This window comes from Otolemur garnettii, unplaced genomic scaffold (genome assembly GCF_000181295.1).
Source record: "Otolemur garnettii isolate 467f Iridium unplaced genomic scaffold, OtoGar3 scaffold00009, whole genome shotgun sequence".
Lineage (NCBI taxonomy): Eukaryota > Metazoa > Chordata > Mammalia > Primates > Galagidae > Otolemur > Otolemur garnettii.
Window position 1 is genome coordinate 30,418,588 of NW_003852404.1, and position 11,690 is coordinate 30,430,277.

Below are 11,690 nucleotides of genomic sequence, written 5' to 3' on the forward strand. Positions count from 1 at the left end.
CCTGTAGTCCCAGCTACTTGGGAGGAAAATTGTCCTCAGGAGCAGGAAATACATTTATATCTATCCCATTATATGAAATAGTGTTTGATGTACAGCTATACTGATGTTGAACAAACGCATAGTTAATGTATAATGGTCTTATATTTATCCATGTTAAATATTCTGATATGTCAATTGTTCTATTTTTCATAGTTTTAATTTTCCCCCCAGAAATAATGCTCAGTCTGTTAATTACCATCCACAGTTTTTGAGTCATCTGAAAATTTGATGTTACATATTATTATAAATGTTACAATACATGTTATCAAATAGTCTTTATCTAACTTTAAAAGACATAAAGAACACCTGGAGAGCCAGTTAAATAATGGTTCCTGGACCCTACTCCAGAGATTCTGATTCAATGGGCTTTAATTGGAACCTGAGAACTTTTGATTCTAACAAGCTCACAGGTGTGCTGAAGCAGGGCCGGTTCTATTTTAGTTACATTGCTTTAATAAAAAGTCAGAATGTTGCAGTCTTTTAAAAAAACCACTTTATACTTTAATACAACCAGACATTTATTAGGCACGTAGTATATATAAGTCACCCTATTCAGGATTGCAAGAAATCTAGCATGATTAAGCTAGGATCGCTCTTCCAAAGGAGTTTTAAATTTAAAAGCAGGGTAACACTTGCAAGGATTACATAATTAAAACAGTAAATAAAGTTCTTCAGGACACATAAAAGAATAAAAATAATCAGAACTAGTGGCTCTTTTATTTTAAATATTACAGTTGAGTATGGAAAGTTGATTATAAATCGTGTTTTATGTGGGTTTTTTGTTCTTAATGAATGGATAATGTGATTAGAATCTTCAGAACATTAGGCACTTGCTTTCGAGAGTGCCTGGACGCCATACTCTCATGGCTGCAGACTGTACTAAGGGTAGCCAGATATTTTTTTCAAAAAGAGGATCCAGTGGTATAATAAAGATGAAAGAGATCAAACCAATTCCTCTGTAGTCAAGTACTGGGGTTGGGGATGGGACAGGGGATATCAGCTTAACACCAATACCACAGGTCCATAGCTGTGGGTTCTCTCTCTCTAGATTCAAATTTGTATCCCTTAACTTTTAGTTGAGACCTGGCTGAGTGACTTCAGTGCTCTGTGCCTCCGTTTCCTTGCCTATAATATGGAAGCTAATATCGGAATTCCCTTGTATCACTCTTGAGGATTTAATGCATAAATTCAGTTAGTACACTAAAAAGTGCCTGGTAAATGGAAGGCACTCAACGTATCTAAATTGTTATAATATTATTTTATGGGTAGATCAATAACATCATCTTCATACCTAGACTGCAGTTGGTCTCCTATCCAAAAAGATATTATTTTTAAGGCTGATAATTGTTTGAAATGCATTATTTCTATATTTTTGAAAATGAATAAAAATTATAACTTTTAACAAATACTATGATGGAGTACTAAAACATTATATTTATCCCCTTTACTTTTCTTTATTTTTATGGAGAAAAAGGAAAACCAATGGCTTTAAGAATAGTTTAAATGGAAAGATATTTGGATAAATAGGTGACAGGTGTCAACGTTCACAAAATTTTAAGATAGCATGAAACAGTATGTGCACTGTGTTTGGCCTCATTTTTAAATAATAAGCAATATGCTAACAATTTGTAGATTATACAACAAACATTCAAAGTCTCATTTTAGTGTATCCTTACCCTTTAGCTCTTATTATTTGTTAAAATATCAAAAAGCATTGAATAAGGACAATATAATAATGTAAAATTCTTCCACCTAACAATTAACTGTTACTAAAAAGCAGTTAAAATTAGCGACACTGCAATTGCCATTGTAAAGCCAGTTGACAAGTTATAATTATATGGATTCAGTCCAGACCATTATATAATAAAGTTCCTTCTTAAAACATGACTTTCCATATTTGATAGTCGTTTTAGCCAAGCTACCTGCCTGCCTTCTTCACCACCACCCCCAAAAATCTAAAATCACAACGCCATGGAACACATTGGCCTTATAGACTGAGACTAGGGTTATATTCTTTTTCTCGCTCCATAATTGTTACAAAGGGCACCCTGAAATCTGTGAGCTCACATGTATTTGGATGTATGTCTGTACGTATTTCCCTATACTGACTTCCTGCTTCTTCTATATATCTAGATACTTTCTTCATTCTTTTCATTCTCTCTCCTAACTGTGGAGCTCAGAAATTGACTTTCAGAGCTTTCATGAGAAGAAGGAAGATCCTGGGTCTGCTGTGAGCCATGTAAGTCATTCACCCTCAGCCTTGACTGTACACAGGAATCTCCTGAGAAACTGAAGGCCTCAGAATTACTTTGTAACGTCCTCTCAGGAAATTATAAAGTTCAGCGATTTTGCAGAACATGACTTTAACAACTAGATATCTATTGTCTTATCACTATATTTCTGCTGCCCTCTGATCCAGCCCATTATAACTGGATCCTGCCAACCTCTGACTAAGACACCTACTAAGCTTTAGGGCATGCACCTCTGAGTGCATTAGCAATAACAAAGAAAAAAATTCTCTCCTTTTACCTGCAACATATATAGAAGACTTTTACTTAATTCAAAATAATCATTTACATATGTCAATTATACAGAAGGCAACAGCCAACCTGTCACTGAAAATGCAAAGATGAATTAGATAGATATAATGCTTGTAATCAAAAACTTTGAAATTTATAGAAATAAACAGACTTGCATGCAAATTTTATAACATCAGACGGCCTTTAATGCAGTTTTCTCAGCATTGGCTGCACATTAGAATCACCAGAGAACTTTTAAAAAACTGCTTTTTGGGCTCGGCGCTTGAATTCAGCAGCTGTGGGGTCCTCGGCCAGGAGAGGCTGGTGTATGGGAGGAAATCCATGACCCAAGGTGTGGTCAGGAAATTTGTAAAGACAAGGAGTTAAACCACCTGTGAGCAAACAAAATAAGAAAAGGAAAAGACCATTTATGATTATTCCTCATTTCTATATAAGGAAGGCTTTATCTGTGAGAGCCTATTATTTGGCCACAGCCATTCTCAGTACTTGACACTCAGACTCTCAGAGGAAGAATCAGGGAGCTTAATAAAAGGTGGGCTTGGCTTGGCACTTGTGGCTCAAGTGGCTAAGGCGCCAGCCACATACACCTAAGGTGGCAAGTTCGAATCCAGCCCGGGCCGCCAAACAACAATGATGGCTGCAACCAAAAAATGGCCGGGTATTGTGGCGGGCGCCTGTAGTCCCAGCTACTTGGGAGGCTGAGGCAGGAGACTCGCTTGAGCCCAGGAGTTGGAGGTTGTTGTGAGCTATGAGGCCACGACACTCTACCCAGGGGGATAGCTTGAGGCTCTGTCTCAAAAAAAAAAACAAAATAAAACAAAATAAAACCCCTGCTTTTTGAAGACCTTTCTAAGATCCCCAGAAATGCACATATTAAACTTGGACAGTATGAGAACTTTTCGAATGCTCCCATCTAAATGATTCTAAAGTGCATCTGGGTTTGGGAGGCTCTGCGTTAATGGATGCTGTAATTATGATAAAACCAAGTTCTATGCAGGAGGGAAAGAAAAGGCTTTGAGGGAGGGTAGCCTGCAATATGAATGAAATACTCCTTATAAACATACTATGTAGCAGAGATTGTAAATGAAATAATTTATGTATGAATCACAAGTACCTTTGAAATAGGTGCTGTGATCTGATTTTTTACGAGTGAGAAAACTGTGTCCCAGAAACATTAAATAACTCGTGCAAAGTCAAATAGATGGCAGAGACCCAGTCAGAGCCCAGGGCAGGGGTCCTCAAACTTTTTAAACAGGAGGTCAGTTCACTGTCCCTTAGACCGTTGGAGGGCCGGAATGTGGGCGCCGGGACAAGTCAGCTGCTAAGCAGGACAGGCAGCAGCGGCAAAAACACCTGGTGGGCAGGATAATGTCCTAGGCGGCTGCATGTGGCCTGTGGGCCGTAGTTTGAGGACGTCTGGCCCAGGGTATCTAACTTCAAGGCTTTTTCCTCTCAAAAGCTCTCCTGTTCTCCCTAAAGAATGGCAATTTGGGAAGTGGACTACAGTAAACACATTCCAGGAGAAGGAACAGAATGAACAAAATGGATTAGTGTTTGCAAGCAAAAGCTCTGAAGCCAGACGTGTGTCTGTTCAAACTTTGATTCTATCACTAATTAGCCAAGTTATCTAGTTTCTCTGTGCTTTAGTTTTCTCAGATAGAATAATGGAACACCCATTTCACAAAGTTGTCATAGGTTAAAATAAATCAATACATTAGTGGTAACAATAATAGTTGCTCTGAGAAAGAGAATAACTGCCAGGGAAGGTAAAATGTTTGGCTGTGGAATAAATGAGAAACCCAGTGTGTTAGATTATGGGATATACATGGTAGCCTAAATAATTAGCATGCTGATATGCTTCCATGCCTAAACCTGTTATTCTGTTGTAATAATTAAACTTGCCTTCTTTACTCATAAATGTATTTCAAAAGTAACTCTGTTCTAGTTTGGACAACAAGGAGATCTACCACAGGAATAATGTAGCAGGTTTACCAAGGAAGACGTTTGCAGGAAGAATCATTGATGGACTTTGAGTTGGAATAAATGCCACAGTAAGAAAAAAAAATCCATATTTTTAAAAATAACTCAGGCAACAGTGTTGGATGCATTGCAAATTTGTAAGACTTTATATTTTCCAAATGCAAAGCACTGCAGACCCATGCTTTGAAAGACATAGTGTGCATTGGTGACATAGATCAAGAAGAAAAGGGCTGAGAATGGCATGTATCCTAGTGAGACTGAATCTTTAATCTTTGAAATCAAGAATCAAGCCAGGAATTGTTTCATTATTAAGGCCATGTGTGGCCTGAAACATTGGAAAAGACCAAACCTCCATAAATCTGGCCAAATTGCCAGTTGTGTGTGGGTTTGGATTATTCTCACTACAGGAAATAATGGCAATGCAGGCCAGAGTAGAAAACACAGTGTCATATCCCAGTCTTCAGGACCGCGGGCCTGGGAGTGGGAAGCTCCTCTGTGATAACGGAGGGAACAAAAGAGAGGAGAAGGAGGAAAGTGGCCGTTTTCATGTCTCTTTAAAACTGCTATTGATCTGAAGAGCACAGGCACGCTGCTCCCGTGAAGAGTGGGGAGTCTGCATCATTTGCCCTACGTTGGCGATTTTCATGTGGATCAGATTCGCAGTTCAAGCTCTCTTGGAAAAAATATATAATCCCTCACATAACATTCAAGAAACAGAGCAAAAAAGTGAAGTGAACCCAGGACTGGAAACACAGTCCAGAATTTCTGCATTCCTTGCACATACCCATAGTTCCTTTAATTATACTCGGGACTTATAAACAGGAAAGTGTTTCGCAGATGTAGAGCACCCAAGAGGTGAGCCAAAAAAATAAAATAAATACATGGTTTGGCCAGCCAGACTAGATTAAAGTAACAGAATTTACTAAGGAAGAGAAAAACTATGGAGGACTGGTGGGAATGAGGGAATCATGCAAAATGCTACTTACTGGATAAAGCTTTGCAACTGAGACATTGTCAATTTTGATAAATGTAACAAAGACATGGGAAATAAAATGAAGGAAAAGATTTACTTTAAAAATTACAACTTTTAACACACAAAATCTCCTTTAGCTATTGTCACATTGACAATTTTTTTTTCTTTCTGAGAGATAAAGTTATCCTGGAGTCCGTTACTCTTGGAGTGATTACTGAAAATAACGTTTTTTATAATTCTCCCCAAGGTATTTCTAGTGGTAAATATCTGCATCATGTTTTACTAATTCCTATTTGTCTAAATTCTGAACTTTTACAGACTCTTTGCTCCTGCATTGCTCTTAGCCAGATTTCTATCTATGTCACATTAGGAAGTATCTTATGCAAAAATGAATCTCATATAATTTGGAAGTAAATCAGACCAACAGTTTAAGAAGTACTCTTCAGAGAAAGTCAAATTGTGTTTGAAACATCTGCGAAGTACTTTCCCCCTTTGTATGTAGAAGACACACATGAAATTGATTGAGGCCATGAGACATGAAGTATTTCAAAGTTATTCCACGGGAAAAAGTAAATTGTGTTCATTAGCAATTAATATGCAGATTATCCCCTGATTCATTAGCTCACTTAAATGAGCACAACAAGCTTGTTATCTAATTTGCCTTCCCAGCATTCCTCTCACTTCACACTCCCGCTGGCACGAAGTCGCTGTGGTGACATCTGTTTCTTATAGAGCTATCAAGAACGATAAGCAGCTTCTTATGTTGCTTAAGTCATGGATTTTTCTCCCTTTTCTCCAACAGTTAATGTGCTTCTTTTCTGCCATATGGAAAAGATAAATACCAGAACCTAACATATCAGAGTAAAAAAGAAATGAGAATCTAAGTCTTTGAGCACTGACTGTGAAGGAATCACTGATGAAGTATGTTCAAAGGTGTTGGGGGTTTTGTTATTAAATGAGTGACCACTTCAAAAATGTTAGCTGTCAAAAATTTTCCTTTATGTCATCCTATTCAAACATTCAAATACACACAAGCAGTTAAAACCGTGCCTCATTGCCAGTTATTCATTGCTGCATAACAAAACATCCCCAAAACTTTGTGGTTTAAAATAACTTTTTATAATTATCCTAATGAACCTGTGGCTGACTGAGCTCAGGTGGGTGATTTCATTTTTTAGTTTCTTGTTTATTACCATGAGATATTGGCTGAAGGTGCAATAATCTGATGGCTAAACTGGACTGCGTGAGCACAGTGGCTGATTCATCTCGCTGCCAGGGGATGAAGGCTGTTAGCTTGAAGCTCAGTTGAGACTTTAAACCACCAGCCTCTCATTCTGGCTGGGACTTCATATAGTATGGTAGCTTAGTTATAAGAGGTGATGTCCCTAGAGCAGGTGTTCCAGGATCCCCAAGTAAGAAATGACAAAATTTCTTACTGACTCAGATTCCTGAGTCATCTGGTATACCTTCTGCCGTATTCTACTTTTGAAAAAATGAGTCACAGTTGTCAACCCAAATTCAAGAAGTAAGAATCACGCACAGGACCTGAATGCTGAGATGCTTGTCTCTTTGGGAGAATGGGAAGGGATATATCTTTAAATCCCAGGCACCAGATCTCCAATTAAAATCTTGTATAGAAAGCAAAAGATAAAGTATTTGAAAATATTCAAACTTCAAGAATTGACAGATTCAGGATACAATCTAATATAAAACATTTAATTCCATTCAGCATCTGAGATTACTTTACATAATACTCAACCATACTGGAGTCTGTCTTCATGAGCATATGTGAACATAAATATGTTTAGTAAATCATATTTCACATTATTATCATTACATTATTATAATTTTTTACCTTAGGTATAATTTTTATCCTTCCTTTTCAATAGTAATTTTTTTAAACCACAACTGAGCATTTGCAATGTTGAAGAATTTTTTTCTGTCCATTAATTTAATTCCATAACTTTTCAATATTAAAAAAATCTCCTTATTATCCCACCGTATAGGTGAAAAGACAAAGACTTAGAGTTTAAGAATTTACTCATAATCACACAGCCAATGAGCGGTGAAGTTGCAAATTGACCCTAGCAGGAGTGTCCAAGCTGTAGCTATGGGCCACGTGGATTATATGAGGACTGTTTTGCTTACCACTGGTGTCAGTTATTGTGAAAATTATGTGCAGACCTGTTTCTTTGCTCATCAGCTTTTGTTAGTGTTTATGCATTTAATGTGTGTTCCAAGATAATAATTCATCTAATGTGGTGCAGAGAAGCCATAGGTTGGACACCTTTGGAAAGATCTGGATTCAGATTTCATACTCTTAAATATAATAGCAGCTACAAAGTCTTATACATAGGAAAAAAATGTCAGTAACTAGTACTGTGGTCATGTTTAATCTGTAATGGAATGTGGGTCAGGGTAGTAGTGTCTATTCCCTGTAGCCAAAGAACAGCAGGAACATACTCTCAATAGAATAAGCTGGGCTTATTACTCATTGCAGCAGAGAAGAACATACAATGTGAAAACATGGAATGTATTGGGTGGTGCCTGTGGCTCAAAGGAGTAGGGCACTGGCCCCATATGCTGGAGGTGGCGGGTTCAAACCCAGCCCCAGCCAAAACTACAAAAAAAAAAAAATGGAATATATCAATAAGATGGTTTTAGAAAGAGCTTATTATAGGATTGGGGTCTTACTGGGTGACTTTGGAGAGGTCAAAGAAAGGTATAAGAAAGCAGTGATTTGCTCTAGATTCAATGTCATAGGAAAGTGAGGACAATGTTATGATTATTTCAAGAAATGTTATAGAAAGAAGAAAACTATAATTGATAAAGAAATAAGAGTCACTAGTATTAGCCAGGAGATGTAGATGCTTGGTATCTGGTGGTTTGCACAGTGACCATTTCCTTGTCCGTGATTAAAGAAAACTATGCAGTGTTTGTTTTTAATCCTACTTGATCATGATCTTACAATGACTTTATCTGATATTGATGTTCTTTGATATTGTTTTTATCCAACTTACATTCAATAGCAAAATATGGTCTAGTCTTGAGTGTCAGACAAATTCCTGCATGTCAGGGGCTACTTTTACAATTTAGTTTCTTAGTAGAATGATACATTTTAGTGAATATAGTGGATTTATTTTATTTTATTTTATTTTATATTTTATTTCAGGTTAATGTGAGGTTAATTGTGACTGGGTCACAATTTTTGAATTTGTTAGGTAGAGTTTCTCTTGTAGTTGTGTCCCACACCCAAAAGTTTTGCCATACACTCCTACCTTGTGACCTTTAGGTCGGAGCACAACAACCTCTCTTCTCCTCTTCCTTGTTCTCCCTCCCTCCAACATGAATAAAGTTTTTCTCCTATGTGGGCATGTGTTAGATTGTCTACTGGCATCACAATAAAATTGAATACTTTGGATACTTGCTTTTCCATTCTTGTGATATTTTACTAAGAAGACTAAATTTCAACTCCACCCAGGTCAATAGAAAAGATGTAAAGTCACCATCTTTTCTTATAGCCAAATAGTACTCCATGTATACATATACCACAGCTTGTTAATCCTTTCCTGAGTTGTTGTGCATTTAGGTTGCTCATACATTTTGGCGATTGTAAATTGAGCTACAATAAACATTCTAGTGCAAATGTCTGTATGATAAAATGATTTTTTTCTTCTGAGTAGATGCCTAGTACTGGGATTGTAGGGTCAAATGGGAGATCTAATTTGAGTTCTTTGAGAATTCTTCATACGTCTTTCCAAAGAGGCGGTATTAGTTTGTAGTCCCACCAACACTCTAAAAATGTTCCCCTTTCTCCATATCCCAGCCAGAATCTGCAACTTTGGGACTTTGTGATATGGGCTACTCTTACCGGGATTAGGTGATGTCTCAGAGTGGTTTTGATTTGCATTTTTCTGGTGACTAGGGACAATGAGCACTTTTTTCATATGTTAGCCATTTATCCGTCATCCTCAGAGAAGGTTCTGTTGATGTCTCTTGCCCAGTGATAGATGAGATAGTTTGCTCTTTTTTGTTGTTGATTAATTCGAGTTCTCTATAGATTCCACTTATCAAGCTTTGTCAGATTTGTAACATACAAATACCTTTTCCCATTCTGAAGGTTATCTATTTGCTTTAATTGTTGTGTCCTTAGCTGTGAAGAAGCTTTTCAGCTTAATTAAATCTCATTTGTCAATTTTTGTTGTTGTCACAATTGCCACTGATGTCTTCTTCATAAAATCTTTCTCTACGCCAGCACCCCCAAGAGTTTTTCCCACACTTTATTCTAGGATTTTTATCATTTCATGCCTTAGATTTAAATCTTGTATCCATCTTGAATCAATTTTTGTAAGTGGTGAAAGGTGTGGGACCAGTTTTAGTCTTTTACAGGTAGTTATCCAGTTCTTCCAGCACCATTTATTGAATAGGGATTCTTTCCCCCAGTATATGCTTTTGTTTGATTTATCAAAGATCAGATGGCTGTAAGAGACTGGTTTTATCCATTGGTTTTCTATTCTGTTCCAAATGTCTATGTCTCTATTTGGGGGCTGATACTATGCTGTTTTGATCACTGTGGACTTAACTCCTGCCTAAGAAAAGAAATAGCAGAAGATATTAACAAATGGAAGAGCATACCATGCTCCTGGCTGGGAAGAATCAGCAGTGTTAAAATGTCTATACCTCTCAAAGCAATCTATAGGTTCAATGCAATCCCCATTAAAATAACAACATCATACTTTGAAGAACTAGAATAGTTTTTCATTTTGTATGGAACCAGAAAAAAAACCCTGTATAGCCAAGGCAATTTTTAGTGATAAAGATTTAATTTATGGGCAGTGCTTGTGGCTCAAAAGAGTAGGGTGCTGGCCCCATGTACCAGAGGTGGTGGGTTCAAACGTGGGCCTGGCCAAAAAAATGCAAAAATATATATGTATATATTTAATTTATTTTAGCATATATGATGCTAAGTCAAAACAAGGCATCTCAACCTTATAAGAGACCTTATAAATTTGTAACTTGTACTTTAAGTAATTTTATTGGTAAAAAAATTTATTAAAGATAATTTTTTTTTATTAAATATCTCTATTAGCATTCTATTTTAAAGTGTGTTATTATTACATCCTCAAAGAAAATTATTCCCCCCAAAAGACCTCTAAATTTTTAATAAAATTAAAGTGGAAAAGTTTGATATAGTAACAGTGATGACTGATTTTATATTAATCGAGTATTTGTTTTAATATTGATGTGAAACTATTACATTTAGATTAATTGCTGCTGCCATTATATTCTATAACACTAAGATTAAAAGAAACAACCAGGGATTTTGAAACTAGATATACTGACAGGTCACCATGAATAATAAGATTCATGAGAATTCTATTCCATATTAGTTGTTGGTAATATACTGCAATAAATTAACACTTGATTTTCACCATGACTGGGTTAAATGTCATTAAGATATATTGCAGGATCCAAAAAAATCAGACTATATACCATTCAGCAGTTGCCGAGATTCAGCATTTAGGCATTACAAAGTAATTCAGTACAGGGAGAAAAAAGAAGAAAAGAAAGAAAGAAAAAAATTCTAGTTGCTATGACTAGGTCTCATATCTCTGACTTCTTATATTCTTGCTTATCCCTCAAGAGTAAGCTCAGTTTTCACTTTCTTTGCTTAAGATAAATGCTGTATTTTGTGGCCCCTAAGATCCCGTTAATAATTCTACCATTTTTATTTGTCTCCTCTGCTAGAATGTGGGTTCTTCAAGAATATAGTGATTTATATTTTACCTCAGTGCCTAATATAATATCTGGCATTGAATGGGCATTCAAAAACTGCTTGTTGCATAAATAAATGAGCAAAGGGAATGAATAATAGGTCACGTTTAGTTCATAGATAAACTGGCTTAAGAATATTTTTTGTCATAATAAACAAGGTTATCAGACTATGATGAATGAAATTTTTACCTAATTCCATAAAAGCATATCAACTTATTTTAAAAATAAAGTGATTTTTAAAACTATGTATAAAAGATCTAACTTGTTAAACTTTCCTATAAATTTACTATTCTTATTGTTGTACCTAGAAGATAAGATGTTTTCTAAAGATTCTGTTATTATTTAATTTTTAGAGTTTGTTTTGGAAAATATAAAATAAATGT